The 23,147-nt window shown below is 43.7% G+C and overlaps 2 long non-coding RNA genes across 5 annotated transcripts in view; one reads left to right on the top strand and one right to left on the bottom strand.

Annotated features, from left to right (window-relative positions):
- The window catches only part of LOC133258286 (uncharacterized), a 388,335-nt gene that overhangs the window by 15,831 nt on the left and 349,357 nt on the right, over positions 1–23,147 (bottom strand). The gene's annotated exons all lie outside the window — the stretch shown is intronic.
- On the top strand, positions 11,194–14,657 carry LOC133258288 (uncharacterized). The gene is made up of 3 exons (XR_009739911.1): positions 11,194–11,735; positions 12,422–12,487; positions 13,820–14,657. It is a non-coding gene; the product is annotated as an uncharacterized LOC133258288 (long non-coding RNA).

Below are 23,147 nucleotides of genomic sequence, written 5' to 3'. Positions count from 1 at the left end.
TTGTTTTTAGAGATTCAGTAAGTTCTCCACGTATAAACAAGTTCTGTTCTGAGAGCTCATCTATAAGTCTAACTTGTTTGTAAGTCCAACTAAGTGAGCCTAGGTACCGAATTAACACAATCGGCTATATAGTACTGTAGTGCAATAGGTTTATAATACTTTTCACACAAATAAGATATAAAAACAAACACAAAAATAAATATGCTTAATCTTATAGTACAGTACCTTGAAAAGTACAGTAGTGCAGTACAATAGGGCTTCCCTGGTGGTTCAGTGGTAAAGAACCTGCCTGCCAATGCTGGAGATGTGACTTCAATCCCTAGGTCAGGAAAGATCCCCTGGAGAAGGAAATGGCAACCCACTCCAGTATTCTTGCTTGGGAAATCCCATGGCCAGAGTAGCCTGACGGGCTGCAGTCCACGGGGTTGCAAAAGAGGTGGACACAACTGAGCAACTAAATGGCAATGGTACGATAGCTGGCACACAGGGGCACACTCACATCTTGGAAAGTTCACAGCCTGAAGGTGCATATACAGGGGACTTACTGTCATGGAACACAGCGTCTTGTGTCCAATCAGATTTTGGTTCAAATGCCAGCTTTGGCCTTTACTAGTTAGATGATCTTACGAAAGTTACTTCCACTTCTCGGAGCCTCAGTTGCCTCATCTATGAAATGGGGATGAGAGTCAAACACACAAGGCTCTTCTGATGAGTCAAAGGTATAACATGTAAAATGTCTCACAGTGAAAATTCAATATGTGGTCACAAAGATGTGGTCTTGCCCTGGACTGGTGTTGCTGGCTGTACCACATTTGCCTGTTATGCTTAGAAACTAACACCTACTCTTCCAATGAAGCCTTCCAGATCCAGTTTTGTTTTAACAGGACAGAGCAGTCTGCCTAATTTTGATATGACTAACATTTCATGGGGTTTCCCTGGTGGCTCAGCTGTAAAGAATTTCACCTGTCAATGCAGGAGACGCAGATCAGGAAGATTCCCCTGGAGAAGGAAATGGCAACCCACTCCAGGATACTTGCCTGGGAAATCCCATGAACAGAGGAGGCTGGCGGGCTATAGTCCCTGGGGTCACAAAAGAGTCAGACATGACTTAGCGACTAAACAACATTTCATAGGGCTGTTGCTCACAGTCAAAGGATGGTTCCTGAGCATGCAAGTCAAGTAAGAGCCTTCAGTCAGTGGGAGAAAGTGCCGGGCTTGCTGACTAAACGTCTGCCCGAGACGTATTCTCTCTCCTGAATCTGAGCGACCACAGACAGAAGACAACAAAGGAGAGGGAGGGGAGGGGAAAAGTAGATGATAAATGTCTCCCACACAGTGATGGCTAATTTCTATAGCAAGAAAGCTGACGACCGACTGCCTTACTCAAAGTGAAAATACCTGAAGAAGAAGGGGGAAAAAACCCAAGTATTAAGCACCATCTGTGAGTCAGTTTTGCTTGCATATGATTACATAATGCCCTTTTCAGAAAGGAACAAAACAGAAAAAATATTGCCCAAGTTTATAGAGCCAGTCATTGGTAGAGTCCGGATTAAAATACAGATCTGTCTTACTCCAAATGTCACATGTTTTCAGTTAAACCATACTGTCTTTATCCAGATAATTGACTTCTGTGCCCACCAGGCTCCTCTGTCCATGGGATTCTCCAGGTAAGAAGACTGCAGTAAGTTGCCATGCTCTCCTCCAGGGGATCTTCCCGAACCAGGGATTGAACCCACGTTTCTTACGTCTCCTGCTTTGGCCTGTGGATTCTTCACCACTAGCGCCACCTGGGGTTCTACTTCATGGTACTGTTATTTTAAATGGAAGAAAAACACACAAAAAAGATGTTAGAAAAACACACAAAAAAGATGTTAGGTATAGAAAGAAAAAAACCACCGGAATGTACCTAAAATAACTGCAAGTAAGTTAAGAAGAAAGCACCTACCCATGCGCAACCAGAACAATAAGTAATGACCAAACACACAGAAGCACTTGACACAAAATACATGATCCATCTAAGACTGTAAGACCTTCTTTATCTCACCAGGAAGGCCAAAGTTAACCATGCTAAATGGCAAAGGCAATGAGCTCAAAGGCCTGTTGGGGGCAGCAGAGAGTCAGAGGTTGGTGAGCACTGTTGGCCACCAAACTCCAGGCCAACAAAAAGCCTTACCGGGAGAGACATTATTGATCATTGAGAATCAATGGGACTCTGCGCAAAGAGGTCAACAGAGGTTAGGGTAGACCTGGAGATGGGTCTTTGCATTTGGGTCCAGACATTTGCGTTTAGTTGAGGGTGGCAAGAGGCACATAACCAGAGAACAAACTGCCCTAGCAATGAGTTCAAAGACCATGGGTTGCTGATGGCCTTAGAGCTCCAGTGGAGCTCCTTGGGGCATGAACATGCTCAGCTCTAACGAACAGGCTTAGCTTGTATTCCCTTGTGACAAGAATATGGACCTGGGTGGGCACAGTCTATGAGGTTACTTGATTGGCCCCAGAAAGCATATAAGTTTGTTGTTCAGTTGCTAAGTCATGTCTGACTCTTTGTGACTCCATGAATTGTAACACACCAGGCTTCCCTGTCCTTCACTATCTCCCAGAGTTTGCTCAAACTCATGTCCATTGAATGAGTGATGCCATCCAACCATCTCATCCTTTGTCGTCTGCTTCTCCTCCTGCCCTCAGTCTTTCCCAGCATCAGGGTCTTTTCCAGTGAGTGGGCTCTTTGCATCAGGTGGCCAAAGTATTGGAGCTTCAGTTTCAGCATCAGTCCTTCCAATGAATATTTGGTTGATTTCCTTTAGGAGTGACTAGTCTTGAGTGTTCTCCAGCACCACAGTTTGAAAGCTTCAATTTTTCAGCGCTCAACCTTCTTTATGGTCCATCCCTTACATCCATACATGACTACTGGAAAAACCATAACTTTGACTATATGGACCTCTGTGGCAAAGTGGTATCTCTGCTTTTTAATATCCTGTCTAGGTTTGTCATGGCTTTCCTTCCAAGGAGTAAGAGTCTTTTAATTTTGTGGCTGTGGTCACTGTCCACCATAAATTTGGAGCCCAACAAAATAAAATCTGTCATAAGTTTGAGACTCCTGATTTTAAACGGACCATATTGAGGACCCTGGTAGGCTGTAGTCCATGGGGTTGCTGAGAGTCAGACACGACTGAGCAACTTCACTTTTACTTTTCACTTTCATGCATTGGAGAAGGAAATGGCAAGCCACTCCAGTGTTCTTGCCTGGAGAATCCCAGGGACGGGGGAGCCTGGTGGGCTGCCGTCTATGGGGTCGCACAGAGTCGGACACGCCTGAAGCAACTTAGCAGCAGCAGCAGTATCCCAAGAGATAGCTTTGAACTTAACAAGACCTGTTATTGAAATTTTAAAAGTCATAGAACGTGAGTGGAGTTCAAAGCCTACACAATAGAATGGGTCAACTACAGAGAATATTTGACACACACATACAGAAAGAATAAAGACAATGTCCACATTCGCATTCACATCTTAACTTAGAGGAGTTCCCACCACTGGTCCGATCCTCTAGTGGACATAAGGACACATATGGCATGGTCACTGCCCTCCAGTGGGCTGTGCACTAGTGTAATTGGGGAAATGGAGTCTGTACGTAAGAAGGTTTGTAATGCTGCCTTGGCATCTGTTAAATGCCAGGTTAGTGGCTAAACAATAAGGGCTAGAGGTGTTCTGAGGTTCATTGTGGTCTGAGATGGTTTAGGCTGACTTCACAAAGAAGTAGAACATTAACTGGATCTTGGATAAAGGTTAGGCTTAGGTGGTTAGAACAATAGCAAGGAGGGTATTCCAAGAATGGGAAACTGCATGAGCTAAAGAGAGGCAGCAGGAAGGTGTGGGCAACGTTAGGGACCATGGGCAGATCAGGCTGGATCAAACTGTAAATTCATGTGCAAAGAGGAGCAGGCATCCAGGGATTTTGAATAATCTCACTTTCAGATTTGTAAGGCCATATATGATTTTATATGGGAAAATATGATTTTCACATCAGGGTTTGTCACTAAACCTGATAAACCCCTGGAAGCCAGGAAAGTAAGTCTGCTGCTGCTGCTAAGTCGCTTCAGTCGTGTCCGACTCTGTGCGACCCCATAGACGGCAGCCCACCAGGCTCCCCCATCCCTGGGATTCTCCAGGCAAGAACACTGGAGTGGGTTGCCATTTCCTTCCCCAATGCATGAAAGTGAAAAGTGAAAGTGAAGTCGCTCAGTCGTGTCCGACTCCTAGCGACCCCATGGACTGCAGCCCACCAGGCTCCTCCGTCCATGGGATTTTCCAGGCAGGAGTACTGGAGTGGGGTGCCATTGCCTTCTCCGAAGTAAGTCCTATAAATCTGTAAATAATGCCATCATTGTGTCTACCGTTTGGAACATGGTAGACTCAATGAACCATACAATTTGTTCTCTGTTCTTTGAGCATTGTGTTCCTAATAAATATTTTGTTATCAAAAAACATATTACAGCCTTAGGCCAAGTTTTCAGATGTGCAATTCTGAAGCTATATTTTTTTTTCCTTTTGGAATTTTAAATATATGTATAAGAGTGCAACCTAAAAAATTAAAACCGATTGTCTAAATCCATCTATCTGTCTTGAGTGAGGCACTTCTGTTCCCCTTATCACGTAAGGGCAGGTTTCTTATACTTTCTTATCATTCATGGAGGCGCAATTACATTACACAGCTTCTCCAAGCAGTTAGTCTATGGGGCAGACTTGAGCATTTTTTTGTCCTTAAAGATATATGAATCCTAGATGATTTTAAAGACAGTTGTTTATAACTAATAACATGAAATGTCACTCATTCTTCTCAATTAATTGATCTTATCCTATGCAATTCTTGATATAAAATCTCTGCTATAACATAGAGAACAGGGTTGTGGTTGCCAAGGAGGAGAGGTGTGGGGGAAAGATGGATTGGAAGTTTGGAATTAGCAGATGCAAAAGACTACATATAGAATAAATAAACAACAAAGTCCTACTGAGAGCAGAGGGAACTATACTCAATATCCTGTGGTAAACCATAATGGCTGCTGCTGCTGCTAAGTCGCTTCAGTCGTGTCCGACTCTGTTCGACCCCATAGACGGCAGCCCACCAGGCTCCCCCGTCCCTGGGATTCTCCAGGCAAGAGCACTGGAGTGGGTTGCCATTGCCTTCTCCGAACCATAATGGCAAAGAGCATGAAAAAGAATGTATATATATGGGGCTTTCCTGGTGGCTCCGTGGTAAAGAATGTACCGGCCAGTGCAGGAGACTTGGGTTCTATCCCTAGCCTGGGAAGATCCCACAAGCCACACAGCAACCAAGCCTGTGCACCACGGCTACTGAGCGTGTGCTCTAGAGCCTGGGATCCACAACTACTAAGCCCGCACACTTTAGAGCCCGTGCTCTGCAACAAGAGAAGCCACTGCAACGAGAAGCCGGCTGACTGCAGCTGGAGAGTAGCCCCCACTTGCTGCAACTAGAGAAAAGCCCGTGCAACAACGAAGACCCAGCACAGCCAAAAACAATTAAATTGTTAAAAATTTTATAAAAGAATCTGTGTGTGTGTGTGTGTGTGTGTGTGTATAACTGAATCACTTTGCTTTACAGTAGAAATTAGCACAACATTGTAAATCAACTATACTTCAATAAAATAAATTTTTTTAAAAAAGCTCTGCTGTGGAAGAAATACCCATGTTTGTGACTGAATACATGAATGAATGAAGACGTGCAGAATTGTTGATGCACACATTTAAGATACTTCTCAAAGTGCAGGCAGTGAACCTGCTATATCAAAATCAGCCAGAATGCTGGTCTAAAAATGCAGAGTTCTCTAAGGTAAGGCTCAGAAACATGCATTTTAATAAGTTCCAGGGTGTTTCTCACATATCTGAATGCCCGAATCTTTGCTGTGGAGTAGGAGAGGGCAGACTTTGAGAGACATGGACGCTAAGCTAAGCAGTATCCCAGGACAGATCATTTTGGATGAAAATAACACAAGCAAAGGAGCAGAAGCCCCAGAGAGCACGATCTCCATCATGGAGGTAAGTTAAGGGTCACATAAGGTGGGGCAGTGACAATAAAGGAAACGCCTGATGTTGAACACCTCCCTGCAAAGGAGTTTGAAACTAACGACAGACACTAGGGAGCCACTGAAGGCTTTGCTTAGGTGAGCTCATTGACTAGATCTGGGCTTTAGAAAGTAAACTTTCTAACAAAGCACAGCATGAACTGGCAGAGGTAGATTCTTGAGACAAGTATACTTGTATTCGTTGGAGTGTTACAGCCATAGACCAGGTGAAAGATGATGAAGACCCAAATCAAGGTGCTGATCTGAAGAGACCAATGGGGCCACAGAGGAGATAAGATCTATAAGACTAGAGGAGGAGCTGAAAAATGTCCCTGCCCCAGTGACAACAAGGACCATAGAATGCCATAAATTAAATCTTCCATGAGGAGGAAGAATCTGTATGAAGCAGGCTGACACGTGCATGCATGTGTGCTTAGGCATGTCTGACTCTTTCATGACTCCATAGACTGGAGCCCACCAGGCTTCTCTGTCCGTGGGATTCTCCAGGCAAGAACACTGCAGTGGGTTGCCATTTCCTCCTCCAGAGGATCTCCTCAACCCAGGGATCAAACCTGGGTCTCCCGCTTGGGCAGGCAGATTCTTTACCACTGAGCTACCTGGGAAGCCAAAGCAGGTTAACACATTTGCTTCTAATTCATCCATTACCTTGTGGGTAGAACATCTCATTGAACTCACCGACTTGGCCATAGCCCTCCACTGCATGCGCTGAGCTCTCCTGTGGGCCAGTGTTACTCAACCTCCTCAAATACTAACTCATTACCTCCTAATCCAACCAACATTTCTCAGATCCGTACTTTGTGGAAGTCACGGTCATTTCAGGGAAGGGTGGTTAAATGATGAATTAAAATGTAGCTCCTGCCTTTCTGAGGCAACACAAGCTAAGAGTCATTGATGTATTCATATTTCCCATGAGCCGGACCTTGTGTGGAATAGTTGATATCCCAGGTGAATAAGTGACAGTGCCAGTAAACCCACATACAGAGACAGATTACATGTTGATGAGGCACTAAGTCTAAAACTGATTCTTCTAGCTCACAAGTTCAAATGTTCATTCAATCAGACAATTTTATTTTTCCCATTTATTATTTTTAGCGGGGGAAAATTTATAATTTTAAACATAAAATGTCACCCTTATCTATTTTATGTGTAGAGATTACACAAAACTATTTTATTTGGGGGAAAAAAAAAAAAGCAATTCTGCAGTTCAGAAGCGAAACATAGCCTGACAGTTTAATAACCACTAGACTAAAACCTGGAGCGTCCCTGTCACCCTGGACAACAATCAAGGGCTGATAGGTTACTGGCTGCCGTGTAAGAGCTACCACACAATTTCCATACAATTCTACGACCCAACCCCAGCTTTGAATAACTTGGTCTAGACCCAGTAGAAGTGTCCACAGGATGCAAACATAGGTATTTTAAATTCAGTTTGTAAAACTTAATCACTCAATTTTCTTCTTCTTTTTTTTTTTTCCTCTCCAAGACACCAGCCAAGTATTTGGACTGATTTTTTTCCAGAAAACTTACTGGTTCACATCACTTAGACAAGAACTCTATGTCCAGAGAACTTGGAGTTTCAAAGCCATGTGATGATGCAATGAGACATTTGACCAAATTCCATCCTGGAGCTAATGATTCCACCCAAACGGAGAAGAGTGGCTGCTTCTGGTTTGAACTAGTTCTTGAGGCAGCAGAGCCTGGTACCAACATCCCTGGACCAGAGATGTGGATATTAGGATTTTTGTCCTTGCTGTATTACTGATGGGGCTTCCTGGCTCACTGTAAATGGAGCTCGGTGGTAAAGAATCTTCCTGCCAATGCAGGAGACTCAGATTTTGATTTCTGGGTCAGGAAGATTCCCTTAGAGGAGGAAATGGCAGCCTACTCCAGTATTCTTACCTGGGAAATCTCATGGACAGAGGAGCCTGGGGGGCTACCGTCCATTGTGTCGCAGAATTGGATATGACTAAGCGTGCGTGCACCAATGCACCAGCTGCTAATGAGCTGGGCTAACTCTCACAGGTTTCCTCATCTATCAGTGAACTACTTGAGCTGGTTGATCTCAGAGACTCCACTCGGCTTTTGAAATTTGTCAATCCCAAGGAACGCCTCTTAAAGAACCGTTCTCCAACTTGGCCATTCCGGGTAAACATGATCTGGTCCTGCTGAAATTTCCTGTTCTTGGTCATTGCAATTAATTAGCAGAAATCTATGGCATAAAAAAATTAATCATAGTGCAATAAGGATGATAACATTTAGCCAGATGGTGAGGAGATGAACTAAGAAGGGAAACTTCTTTTTCATTTCCAAAGCCCCGTTTAAAGAGTTTGCAGGCTCCTTGAATTTGGGAAGATTACCAACAAATCATTAGTCGTTTCTGCAAGCAGGGCCCAGACTTAGTGGCGTGGCCTGACTTTGAAAGACTCGAAGCTAGTCTGAAGTTTCATTTGGAGCCTGATCAGAAATAGATTGTGGATGGTAAGGAGATCTACCTCTTTTTGGGTTTGAGGGCAAAGAGCCTTCTGACAAGTGGGTAGGAAAAAGGTGGCTTCTCAATCCAGAAGGTGCAAGTCAGGGCCAGAGGGTCTGTCCTGTATGCTGTCAAGCTAAGAAGAAGGATATTTTAGGCAGAAAGAGAAGAAAGAAGGAAGGAAGGAAAGAAAGAAAGAGGCATGGAGCAAGGGAAAGGAGGGAGGGAGGGAAAGCAGTGGGGAGGAGAAGAAAGGAAGGAAAGAAGGAAAGAAAAGCTTGCTAAAAAGCCTCCTGCTGTTTGCGGTTCCCTCCCCCTGGCTAGGAAGAGGAGAGTTTTATTAAACTCTTCCCTTTGTGTCTGCATATCTTAGGGGGTGACTTTTCAACTCAGCAACTTTGGGTTAGAACGTACTTTGTAAGCAGATCTGGGTTTTTGAAATCCTGGTGGAGTCTGGTCTCTGTCCTTCCTGTGTTTATCCTTAAATCCCCATCATCCTTCCTTCTCTGGTTATTTGTAGTGGATTCAGGTCAGTGGCTCAGGATTGAAGTATTTTAAGACTTGACAGTAACTTCAGAGGCAAAAAGAGAACCTTCGAGATTCTCTGAAGTTGGCTCATAGCAAGAAAAACGCATTCTGTTCTCCAACTTAAGGATATTTGTGATTTTGGCTTACAAACCGGATTCATTTCTTCTAGCTTCTCATCCCTTAGTGTGCTGGCCCCTTGGGAACAGGAGAGAAGGCCTTAGATCATTAATAGAGACCTGACTCAAATGCACACTTTCACCAAGGGTTTGGCCCAGATGAAACTGTAGGAAAAGGCCGAATAAAGCACGTGAGTGTTTAACCGAACTCAAACAAATGATTAACTACAATGTGAGGGGAAAAACAATAACAGGAACCAACAATGGTACGAGCTCGGATGAATCATATGTCAACCCTTGCTGATTGACGTCAGACTGGCTACAAACGGTGTTTGACAAGTAAAGGACAAGGTGACCTCCAGGGTCAGATGCTCCTGCTGGTTAAGATAATTTTCCTTTTCCAAGGGACCTTCTCTAAAGGTGTACAAACGCAATGTAGAGGGCCTTTCAGCAAGTTACAACTGTTGCCCTAAAGAGATTGAGATTATCTGAATTTATCCTAAAGAAAAAACAAAACAGCGAACAATTTCAAGACTTCAAAACAAAAATTTAGATTTATTCTCTATTGGATCACCTTCACAAAACATTCTTTATTCGTTCTACTTTGCTTCTGTCACTATCTCTCTTCCCTGCTTTTTATTTTCTTATGACACTTATTACCAACTGACATGCCATCAATTTGTCTATTGCATGTCCCCTATTCCACTAGAATGTAAATTTTTTAAGAACAGGAAATGTTCTTCTTTTTGCCTGCACCAAACAGCTTGTGGGAATCTTAGTTCCCTCACCAGAGATGGAACCCAGGCCCTCTGCAGTGGAAGCATGGAGTTCTAACCACTGAACTGCCAGGGAAGCCCCCAAGAATAGCATCTTTTTATAGTCACTGTTGTATCCTCAAATATGGATCATGCCCAGCTCACAGACGTATCAATGAATGAGTGAATCTTATCAAATACCTATCTAAGGGCATTTGGTAAATGTTAGTTAAGGGTATTAGTAAATGAAGAGACAATTAAGTCTAAAAAGAAGGAAGGACGCAGATTAATTGATCACCTATAACAAGATTTCAATGAATGTTAGCAAACAAAAATTACCATTGCTTTTATTAGTACTTGAATTATCTGTCCATGATTTTAGATGACATATAACCAGGAGCTGATTGGTCTGGATAGGGGTCGCTGTGATGGCTGGGGTGACCAGCCCCCATGCCACGTGGTTTCTTAGACTCTAGTAGGCTAGCTAGAGGTTTTTTTCTCATGATAATAGTCTACAGCAGTGTTCCAAGAAGGCAAGCAGGAAGTACTGAAGGCCTCTCGAGGCATCGGCTTGGAATCAGCACGCCACCACTTGCTACTGCTACATTTGGGTGGTCAGAGCAAGTCACAAGGCCAGCCCATATTCCGAGGGTTAGAAAAGCAACTGTATTCCCTGATGGGAGAGGCTATAAAGTCACATTGCAAAGGAGACAGAAACAGAGAGGGATGCAGACTTCGCTGGGGGTCCAGTGGCTAAGACTCCTTACTTCCAAGGCAGGGGGCATAGGTTCAATCCCTGGTCGTGGAACTAAGATTTCACATGCTGTCCAACATGTGACTCTCTCCCTGCCCCATTCCACCCCCAAAAGAATTAGAGACGGTTTTGCAATCTGCCACAATGGCATATATATCATTTGATTGATTCCTCTCTACTCGTTAAAAATGAAGTCTATGTAGCAAATGCATAGAGTTAAAAAGATAAATGAAAAATTTGTGTATTCACTTTTTTATTGTTGTTTAGTTGGTAAGTCGTGTCTGACTATTTGCAACCCCATGGACTGTAGCCCACCAGGCTCCTCTGTGCATGGGATTCTCCAGGCAAGAATACTGGAGTAGGTTGCTATTTCCCTCTTCAGGCGATCTTCTCGATCTAGGGATTGAACCTGCATTTCCTGCATTGGCAGGCAGATTCTTTACCACGGAGCCACCTGGGAAATACACATACAAAAGGTCAGAGGACAAGATACAGATATGATGGTTGCCGGAGGATGGCAGAATTTGTATTTTTAACTAGTTTATAAAAATATTTGGACAGCTTTACTGGAGAATGCTAACCTCACACCATATCTGCACGCTGTGTAAGGCACACTTCATTCCTTCAATAGGATTTGGCTGAAGTACCCAATGAATGAACAAAAGAATTATGGAGAGAAAAAGCAAATGACCTATTTTTTTTCCTTTTTAGACAAAATGAATCAGCCCCCAAATTCCATGTCAGACAGTTCAGCTGACAGAAGGAACTGAATGTGACATAGTCTGCATGCTATTTCTAGGGAAATGGAGTTAGAATTTTTAGAGTACAGAGCAGAGAACCTTCGCCTGTTAAAGTATTTTGCACGGGAGTGAAACCCTTCATTGTGTGACTAAATCAATGGAGATTATCTTCTCAGTTGGAATTTCCTTTTGTCTGCACGTGTATTCCGCCAGCACCTGCTCCTACATTTACTTCAGTCAATGAGTTCTCAAGTGAAGGACTCGATTCAAGGTAATGCTGAATATTGGACAAAGGTTACTCTGTAGATATTGATTTCATGGCCTTTGACTCAATCTGAGGTCAGTCATTGACCCGCACATTGCGCTCAATGCCATGGGTTGACATGAGCCCCTGCTGGTGTGGTCCTCACTAGCTCGAATTTTGTGAAGCTTAGGTTCTAATACAAACCTGCTCTTGGGTCAGATTTTTTCAGGATTGTTTTCAACAGGACTCACCTGTGGTCTGACTGGCAAACACACCGTGGTGTGTCATGGGAAGTCACATGTGGGTTTACACTAAGGATGAGTCCTCACATGTGGCCAAAAGGCACAGCTCTTGTGGGACAGCAAAGGAAAACAGAATCATAGAAATTCAGAGCTGGAAGATGACTTAGCCTCTGAGGAAAATCATTCCCAGGGACAGTGCGCTTTTTTTTTTTTTTTTTTGGTAACTTTTTATTTTGTATTGGGTATAGCCGATTACAATGTTGTGAAAGTTTCAGGTGAATAGCAAAGGGACTCAGCCATATGCGTACATGTATCCCATGGAATTTTCCAGGCAAGAATACTGGAGCGGGTTGCCATTTCCTTCTCCAGGGGATTGTCCCCACCCTGGGGTCGAACCTGTGTATCCTGCATTGGCAGGAGGATTCTTTACCACTAGTCCCAGGATCAAACCTGTGTATCCTGTATTGGCAGGAGGATTCTTTACCACTAGTCCCAGCTGGGAAGGATTCTTCACCACTGAGCCACCAGGAAAGCCCTGTGAGTATTGAATCTTAAGGAACTGGAACTCTGAGAGGTTAGACTTCATGTATGAACCCACAAGAAGGGCACACACATGTGCTTAGGAGGTCTGGTGGGCAGCTTGAAGGAGTGAAGCCAGCCAGCGGGCAGGAGTGAGGTTACCTCCACAGGCTCCTTTGCAACAAGGGCCTCGGGGTGACTGGTCAACATGATGATCTTCTGCCAGTTTAAAGAAGTTCAAGAGGACAGAGTCTGGGTGTTGCCCTTTTCATGTCTTGGCCAGATTCTTCACCCACTGATGTAAGAACCAGGCCATCCTTCTGGGGGACGTTCTGGTGATAGTTTCTTCTTTGTTATTTTTTCAAAAGAAGCCAGAAATCTGAGTTTTACATGAAATCTTCCAATTTTTAAATGCTAGTAGTTAACTCCAGTGGTGGAAATTCTTTGGGGGGAGGGGGTGGAATCACATCATCCATGGGCTGAATGTGGCCCTCAGGTTGCTCTTTTAAGACCTCTTTTCATTTGAAGAAGGGTGAGACAGGGAAAGCAGAGCAGGCACCCCCTAAAATCATAAAGTGTATGAAACTTATTGGAATTGAGGAAGTGGAGAATTTTTGTTTTATGTTTCTCAAAAGGAGACATGAGGTTTAAAGGCTGTGTGACCTTTCCTTAGTGAATGGCCACCCACATGTGGCCACCCACGTGGGACCCTCTGTGCCACGAGCAGCGGGGTCAGGAGGTTGAAAGCCTAGCAGTCACTGCACTCTCCAGACTGCACTATCCATGCCCACCCTCCAACCATTTTCTGGGTGGGAAGCAGGAAAGGTCTTATAGAAATAGCCAGCAGCACAAGACCATGGAGTCTCAATGCGCTAAGCAACCTTAACAGACATCTGGTCAACCCTGTCATTTTATACAAATAAACTGAGCCCAAAGAAGGAGGGACCCCAACTCTCAGCCTCACACAGCTGGTTCACAGCTGAACTGAGATGACAGCTCAGACCCCTACTCCCCGAACAGATTGTCTTGAAAATCTTTCCTCTCCCCCACCTCTCATCCTCACTCTGGAAAGAGTCATCGTAAAGGATATCTCTGAAATGAAAAATCAAAGACCGCTTCCTTTCCGTAACTTGGTGAGACTTTTCATATCAAAAATTTCACCAGCCAGGAAAAACCATCTTTCTCAAATCCTGCACCCCTGATTAGGACTTAGAAAAGAGAGACAGCAAAGGCATTGTATGCTTTGCTTAGTTATGATGAAGAGCTTGCTAAGTGTACACGTGTGACAGTCTACCAGGCATTTTATCCACTCTACTGCCGTTCACCTTCATGATTATCTCCATTTTACAGTTGGGAGAACCGAGGCCTCAAGAAGCTAAGAAGTCTGCCCAAAGGCTCACAACTATTAAAGGACAGAGCTAGGATCTGGCAAAGAGCCCTAATGTAATAAGTATGGTCCTATGGCTGAACTTCACCCCTGACTCAACTCCCAGGAGATGTTAGCTTTCAAAGGCCCGGTTCCCAGAAAACCTTCCACCATCCTGGCATCTAGGAAGCTGCCTCCGTCTCTTATACAAAACACTACTGTGCCCACCTGATCCCACTTTTTTTTTCAGTCTCCAAAAACGTGATCGTCTCTCATGATGCCAATTATGCAGAAACAATGGACTTCTGCTCAATAGTTAACTATTCACCATGTATGAAAGAAAATCCTGGAATGTTTACTTCAAATATGAAAGTGCCGGCTCAAAGGAAAACTCTTTTAATAATTCTCTGGAGTAGGGGAAGAGTTCTAGAGGAAGCCTTCTTGCAACTTTAACCAAAATGTCGTGGATTGTGTATACGATAAGAGCAGAATGTCTTGATCCGAGGAGAATACACAGAAACAGAGGAGGTAATTGGATTAATCATTTTGACACCTGAAAGGATGACAAGAAACTTTTAACCTACCAATAATCAGCGGAGGGAGCTGTCATTGTAGATGGCTCAGCCAAACTATGGGGTATCATCACATTAGCTAACTGCCTGGCCAATTAGAGACGTGTAATTCTTTCATATACTTAGCTTGAAAGTGAAGATGATTCAAAACAGTTTCCTTGTCTCTGACACGTATCCAAATTTTTAATAACAGCTAAGCCCTTTACTAAGTAATTGAATAAAATAATGCATTCAAGCCCCAGAAAACCTTCTCAGACCTCTTTTAATCTCTATGTTTTATTAATGGAAAAATGGATTGCGATTCACATTTCTAGACTGGGCACATGTCACGTGATAGGTTTTTTTTTTTCTTTGTAAAATTTAAGCATTCCAAACTTATTGGAGGAGTTAAACGATTTTGATCATTTTGAAACTAGCTGTCAGATTTAATCTATGCTAAAAAGACAGAGGGCAAATGTATTCTGAAGCTTGTTATATAATTTACAGATTATTCTTGCAATTTATATTCCATCAAATAGGGTATATTAGGCTCTCAGAAAGCACGTAATGATCAATTAATTTCAGCAGAGCCATCATGGTGGCACTTATGGGACAGACATGATTAGACCCTTTTCAAGAAGAGTCCCAAGGTCAAGTCATCAAATATGACTGATTACGTTTTCTAATGGTTTCTCCATGGCCATTAAGAAGCACTCAGCTATTCAGCTTCTCTTCTGATCGTGACATTCAAAATTTGCTCGGATGGCTCCTGACAAGCAAAAATGTATTCTCTAATCTTTAACCACATAAACAATAGCTAACCACTTGTAATTGAGTTTAAATTGATTTCAGGTGGCTTCAGAGAAAAGCAATTTCTACAACAGATTAACCTCTTAATTAAAGTATATTAAGAATACTGTCAGGTGGTGAAATTCTGCTACAGCAGAAAATTATACCTCATTGACATTCATTTATGAAAGAATTGTTGCTCCATTCCCAGGTAACAGGTTACTTATTGATGGTTCTTGCTTCACTGGGTCAACGCAAGTCTGCCTTAGTCTGTAGACTCTTGGTCTGCTGTGAGGCACAGGTGTGGGGAGGGAGGGGGGTGATGTCAAGCAGACTTTGTTTACAGCATGATGCTATCCTTTCATTGTTTGTGATGTGATGCTCTCCTCGTACTTACATCAGCAGAAAGTCACTTTCCTTAAGAAAGTGGATCCTGGGAAAACCACAGACTCTCTCAAGAGATCTGAGGAAGGGGAAAATCCGATGTCAGCCTCCACAGGCAGGATAACCAAACTGCACACTGCCGGGTGTTCTTTAATGCATTTGAGCAGACATCCCTGTCCTCCAGGCTTGTGTTGTCCAAGAGTGGTCTTCAGATCAGCATCACTTGGAAACTGTTAGCAATGTAGAGTCTTAGCCCACACCCCCACCCCACCACCCCAGACCTACTAAATTCAGTCAGTTCAGTCGCTCAGCTGTGTTCAGCTCTTTGCAACCCCATGGACTGCAGCACGCCAGGCTTCCCTGTCCATCACCAATTCTCGGAGCTTGTTCAAACTCATGTCCATTGAGTCAGTGATGCCATCCAACCATCTCATCCTCTGTCATCCCCTTTTTCTCCTGCCTTCAGTCTTTCTCAGCACCAGGGTCTTTTCCAATGAGTCAGTTCTTTGCATCAGGTGGCCAAAGGATTGGAGATTCAGCTTCAGCATCAGTCCTTCCAATGAACATTTAGGACTGATTTCCTTTAGGATTGACTGGTTTGATCTCCTTATAGTCCAAGGGACTCTCAAGAGTCTTCTCCAACCCCACAGTTCAAAACATAAGTTCTTTGGTGCTCAGCTTTCTTTATGGTCCAACTCTCATATCCATACATGACTACTGGAAAAACCATAGCTTTTTCATTTCATAGCCTCAGTAGACCTACTGAATTAGAGTCACTGTTTTAACAAGATTCCCCAGATAATTCATTTGTGCTATTAAAGTTTAGAGAGTACCATTAGCCCTCCATATCTGCAGGTTCTGTACTCATGAATTCTATCAACTGCAGATGGCAAATATTTGGAAAAGGAAATTCCAGAAAGTTCCAAAACACACACACAAAATTTCCATGTTCCAGCAGCTTTTTACATAGCATTTACATTGTATTATGTATCATAAGCAATCTAGAGATGATTTAAAGTATACGGGGGTGGGGGGAACGTGCATATGTTATTTGCACAAGGGGCTTGAGCCACAGGGAATATAGCCATTATCCTATAATAACTTTAAATTGAGTATAATCTTTAAAGACATTGAAGCACTATGTGGTGCACCTGAAACTAATATTGTAGATCAACTATAATTTAAGAACTAAAAAGCAGAAAAAAAAAAAAAAACAGAAAAAGAAAAAAATAAGGAACTTTCACATCCATGGATTTTGGTATCCCCAGCCATCCTGGGAGGAATCCCCCAAGGATACTGGGGGAGGAATGTAGTGTTTTCAGTGAGTGTTATGATGGATCCCATCATCTTAGCTGTATTCATGCATCAGAAATACCTGGTCAGGCTTCCCTGGTGGTACAGTGGCTAAGAATCTGCCTTGCAATGTGGGAGATACAGGTTCAATCCCTGGTTGGGGGAAGATCTCATATGCCACGGGGCAACTAAACCCACGTGCTGCAGCTACTGAAGCCCACAAGCCCTAGAGCCTGTGCTCAGCAACAAGAGAAGTCCCTGCAATGAGAAGCCCCCACACCAAAATTAGAGAGTAGCCCTGACTCTGCAAGTAGAGAAAACCCGAGTGCAGCAATGGAGACCCAGTGCAACCCAAAAATTTAATTAACTAATTAAAAAAATAAAACTTGGTCAGAAATTTCCCTGCTGGTCCAGTGCTTAGGAATCCACCTTGCAATGCAAAGGATGTGGGTTTGATCCCTGGTCGGAGAACTAAGATTCCACAAGCTGAGGGGGAACCAAGCCCATGCACCGCAACGAAGATCCTGCATGCTGCAACCAAGACCAAATGCAGTCACATCAATAAATATTTTTTTAAAAAGAAAAACTGGTCAGTTCTATGAAAAGAGTAACAGAACTGGCATTGAGCATGACGGAAACCAGACAATCTCCTCTGGACACTTTATTTTCCTCTCCCTCCTTTCAAGAGCTTCCTGGCTTCCTGGAATTCCTAACCTGGACATGAACAGCCCAGGTGAGTTCGCACCCACTGACTTGGTTCCAGCCCAGGACACGGGACGTTCACAGTTTCTGACTTGGACAGAATCCAGCTTTAACCCTGCACTGTCTCCCTGGGCTGGGGATAATCTGACCCAGTCTCTTCTCTTGGCATTGAACCTTTAGCTCACGTTCCTGCATTGGGCCCAGACTCTGTCATCTTCAGCCTGGGGATTTTTGGTTGCTCTCTGAACTTGCCTTTTTGATCTTGCCCACCTGGTCTCAAGATATGTACACTTACCTGTCTAAACTTGGGCTGGGGCATTGACTTCTAAGCCATCCCATAGGCGGCAGCCTCCAGGCCACTTCACTGAGGCTTGTGGTTGTTCAAAGGAAGTCCCATGATAATGCAACTGTGCTCAGCACCCCAGATGTTTTTTAGGAAAATTGGTTTAGAGAAGCAAATCTCTTGCTTGACCACACACTAAAATCACCTGAAGAAACTGAAATTTTCCAACAGCAAGGGTCCCATCCCAGGTGAATTTAAATCAGAATCTCACATCCTGAATATAAATGTTTATACAAGCTACAAGGTGATTCTTAGATGGGGCCAGAGTTAGGAAGCACCAGATAAGAGAAGATCAAACCAGTCAATCCTAAAGAAAATCAACCCTGAATATTCAATGGAAGGACTGATGCTGATATTCAAATATGTTGGCCACCTGAGGCAAAGAGCCAACTCCTTGGAAAAGACCCTGATGCTGGGAAAGATTGAAGGCAGGAGGAGAAGAGAATGACAGGGGATAAGATGCTTAGATAACATCACTGACTCAGTGGACATGAGTTTGAGCAAGCTCCGGGAGATGGCGAAGGACAGGGAGGTCTAGCGTGCTGCAGTCCATGGGGTTGCAAAGAGTCAGACACGAATGAGCAACTGAACAACAAGACAAGAGAAACTTTCCCGCCCCAGCAACGCTCACCCCCACTTCACACTGTATGCTTGAGTAACACTTTACTTCTCCTTATATTCAACTTAGTCTCTCTCCCCACCACCAGAGCATTTAGAAAACAATGAATGAACAGTGTAGCTTAATCGGGGGAGGGGAGGAAGGAAGGCGGTGGGGAGGAAGGACCTTCCTGCTTTATCGATCCCATTGCTAAGACTGCAAAGAAGTTTATCCAGGGTGGAAAGTGAACTGACACCACCTCAACTTACCCCAGCTGAAGGTGCATGCCTAGTTCAGAAGGATCCTAGGAAGTAAGAAGGTGTAACCTGGTGATCACAACCACTCTCAAGCCTGGAAGAAAGAAGCCGAAGCACCAGGCAAGAGATTTAACATGATCAGCACATGTTTTTCCATTGGCACATGTTCCAGAAAAAAGAAAAACTACCCCTACACTGTTGCTGTTTATAAGTGGTCATTCTAACCCGTCCTGCGCATCCCTAATTCTTGGCGGTAAAGCGGAGCGGGGATCGGGTGCTCTTCAAAGGGTCTGTCCACACCCGAGATTAACAGAAGAGACAGCAGCTGACCCCTCCGCCCCTCCCCACGCCAGGGCTCCAAGCCCTGTGTCCGCCCCTGGGTGGGTCCGAGCCCACAGGGGAACCAGGTCAGAACACCTGCTGCGGTGAGGAGGAAGCCAGAGTGCACCTGACGCTGTTCCTCCCCTCACCTTTTCTTTCACGGGTCAAGAATTCATAACAACTGCCACCACGTGCTGGTTCTGTAAGAGCCTGCCCCAGCCCAGAGAGGAGCCGCACCTGGGAACCCGAGAGACATGCAAATTCTCCGGGGAGGGCCCGCCCAGACCCACTGAATCAGAAACATTAGAAGGACGGGGCAGCAAGCTGTATCTTAAGATACCCTCCAGCTGACTCTGATTTGAAAAACACAACTTTATTATTTTATCTGTACTTAGAGTTTTCTTGATTTCCCTAGTAGCTCAGATGGTAAAGAATCTGCCTACAGTGCAGGAGACCTGGGTTCGATCCCTGGGTCAGGAAGATCCCCTGGCGAAAGGGAATGGCAACCTACTCCAGTATTCTTGCCTGGAGAATCCCATGGACAGAAAAGCCTGGAGGGCTGAAGTCCATGGGGTCGCATAGAGTTGGACAGAACTGAGTGATCAACACACACACAGCTTTCTTAGGAGTCTCCTCCATCATCTTTCTGATCTGGTCTGGTAAGGGGAGGGGATGTGAAAAATCCCACCTTTCCATTCAGACTTCCTGAGCCCTGGAGCTTACGGGGTCCCCAGCTGGTTCTCAGCAGTCCACCTTCTGAATCTCTGAGCCTCTGTTTGGATCCCATGAGTGGTCTAAGTCCTGTGTTCTTGTGAGAGAACCCCTGTACTTTCCTGAGCAAATGAGAATGAAGACAATGATGCCAAGAGGATGAGAGAAAGAGAAACAGAAGGAAATGAGCAATAGAAAAATTGCTTTTAATAATCACCTACTCTGTGCCAAGCACTGTGCTAGACACTGAGAATGCAGTAACCCTTCAAGTCCTTACTACAATCTCCTATAATAGTAACATCACCCCTGTGTTCAGGGGATGAAACTGCTGAAGCAAGAATGTGGTTCCAAACTGCACCCTTCACCATCTTCTCCCTCAAACACTGGGTTCTCTGCTCTTAGGCTTAGTTTATCCCTTCGTTTTGGTTTAGGAATGGTGGCTTGGTTGGCCAAGCCCCATATGTGATGTTTCAAACTCCAATCTTCTTTTGATTAAATTAGAACATCAGTCTAATCCTTTGAAATGTTGAAAAATGAAACTGACCAACGAGGCCAAGAAACTTCAGCTCCAGTTTCTTGAGAAGAAGCCTGAATTTGGATTTCATTCTCTGCCTTGACCGTGTGACCTTGAAAAGCACCGGCCATCTCTGAGTTCTCTCTCTACCATTCTCTGCCTCTGCAGTGCTGCTCAAAAATCAAAAGCGCTATTGATGTAGGAGCACTCTACAAACTGGAAAACACCACCGAAAATAGAAATTATTATTATGTCTAAAAAGTAGTTCAGCTCTCTTTTTTTTTTTTCCTCCAGCTGAATTGACTAACTACCTAAGAGTCAGGAAGGGAGACAAGATCTTTCATGGCTGGGTTCATTCCAACAACAATACTTTCCACAAACATCCATTAAGGCCCTAACATGAGCCAGGCACTTTTATAGGTATTTTCTCTTTTCAGAGACAAGACGTTTATGACTGAGTTACTTCTGCAACTTCTCATCTGTTGGCGGGTGTTATACCTGCTGTGGACTAAAGTCAGGGAGCTGGACCTGGGCAGCTTGATTAACTGGATTTGGACACCATGGCTTGACTCCACAAGCACCCAACTGTCCCCGACTTGCCTTGGCTCCTCGCCACATGCGCATCTGTGTGGCCCGTGGGGAAAGGTCAAGGTCATGCGGCTTTTTCATAGAGGCCATTTGGTCACATGGATTCCCAGCAAGAGAAGGAGGATGAATCACAGCAGCTCCATCGCCCTGTAACAAACAGCTCCGAACGCATGCCCCACTGAGCATGAGTCAGGTTGAGTGCAGAATCAGAGGCCATCTCCTTCCCAGCTTTCTACATTTTTCCGTCTTGCTTCTCTTCCTGGGTTTGTTTTGCCTTTAGGTTTTCTTTTCTTTTTCAACTTTATACCTAGGTTTTGAGACTTTCCCCTAGGTGTCTTGGCTAAGAAAGAGGCAGCACATGTTTTTCTTAAGAAATGCATTTGGTATAAATACAGTATATTATTCCTACATTTTATATAGCATATTTATATTATATCTCATATATAAATATAGATTAACTATATATAAATGTGCATGCTGTGCTCAGTCACTCAGCTGTGTCTGACTCTTTGTGACCCCATGGACCCCATGGACCCCGCCAGGCTCCTCTGTCCATGGGATTCTCCAAGCAAGAATACTGGAACGGGTTGCCATTCCCTTCTCCAGGGGAATCTTCCCAACCCAGGGATCGAACCCACGTCTCCTGCTTCTCATGCCTTGGCAGGTGGATTCTTTACCACTGTGCCACACGGGAAGCCCTATCATGGTGCCTAATACACAGTAAATGCTGGAGAATATTTGCCACTATTGATTATGATCACCACCTTAAACAAAGATGGAACGACATTTCCTCAGACATCCAGGAAGCCCACATTCATGGCCTAGCACACACACACACACACACACACACACACACCAGTGTAGTTTGGGAGCTAAGCTCTCCATTGGCCTTCTATTATCATATCTGAAGTACATTTTGTTATAAGGGGAAGGGTTTAGATACAAGAGGCAACAAAGAAGGAGCAAGGTCAACAACACTGGCCAGGACCTGACCTTGGGATCCCCAAAATAATGATCTCCAACAGAACTTCAGGGAAGAGAGGAAGAAGTCTAGGGGGAGACAGACAGCCATGCTGTCAGGGTTTCCTGCAATAAATTATGGATGGAGAGACAGCCTTTATAAAGTTCACCAAATCTTGCAAAAACATGACTACCGTAGTAGGAAAGCTTGCCAAATTATGCAATTTGGAGCAAAAATGCTCCTTTCCGCCCCCACTGTGATGTTCAGCTGCTGGCTAAGCCAAAAGCAGTTACTGGCAAGAAAATAATTTAAAAAAAATTTTTTTTGGCATATGGTGAAAAGCAGGGAAATAGGAAAAGAATCCTAGAGGAGTTTTTCCCCTAACCTTTGATTAAAATGATTTTCTGCATTTGGCAAAACAGCGTTAATCAAAACACATAATTCATAATGAAACTCATTTCAAAGCTTTAACCTTCTGTGAAAGTTTTGGATGAAGAGTCTATCCTGAAGATACACACTTATACATACACAAAGATGTTCAGGCCTGTCTAGGGCAGCATTTTTTAATAATTCTGAGAAACAATTGAAAGGTCTAAAGATAAGAGAATGGCTAATCAGATTTGGTACATGCATCTCATGGGAATCTATAGAACTATTACAACCAATGGACTGTGTTCATACTGAATGATGCCAGATACAATAAGCTGAACCAAAAAAAAAAAAAGCAATCCATTAGGTAATATACTAAGTATAGGCATATCTTGGCAATATCATGGGTTTACCACTACAATAAAGTGAATATTATAATAAAGCAAGTCACACAAATTTTTTGGTTTCCAGAGCATAGGAAATTTATGTCTCATTCACTTCCGTATTCCTCCTACCTAAAATAGCATCTGGCACCTTGTAGAGACTCAACTATCTGTCATTTGACTGAATGAGTGAATGTTCATAAAATATTTTGTAATGAACAGTTTTGAGACGGCTGGAAGGCATCACTGTCTCGATGGACATGAGTTTGGGTAGACTCCAGGAGTTGGTGATAGGGAAGTGTGGCATGCTGTGATTCATGGGGTCGCAAAGAGTCAGACACGACTGAGTGACTAAACTGAACTGAATGAACAGTTTAATACATATGTATACCTATGTGTACACATATATGTGTATATAAACATATAGGTATACATATGTATACATATGTATAGGTGTGTATATATATATATATGCTGATGGATATGTATATGTAATAGCTGCTGAAATTGTGACAACTGTCAAGTCAGGAATACAGGTACTGATAGTT

The sequence above is a fragment of the Bos javanicus genome, chromosome 12 (genome assembly GCF_032452875.1).
Source record: "Bos javanicus breed banteng chromosome 12, ARS-OSU_banteng_1.0, whole genome shotgun sequence".
Lineage (NCBI taxonomy): Eukaryota > Metazoa > Chordata > Mammalia > Artiodactyla > Bovidae > Bos > Bos javanicus.
The sequence above is the reverse complement of the archived record's forward strand: the minus strand, read 5'-3'. Positions and strand labels throughout refer to the sequence as shown.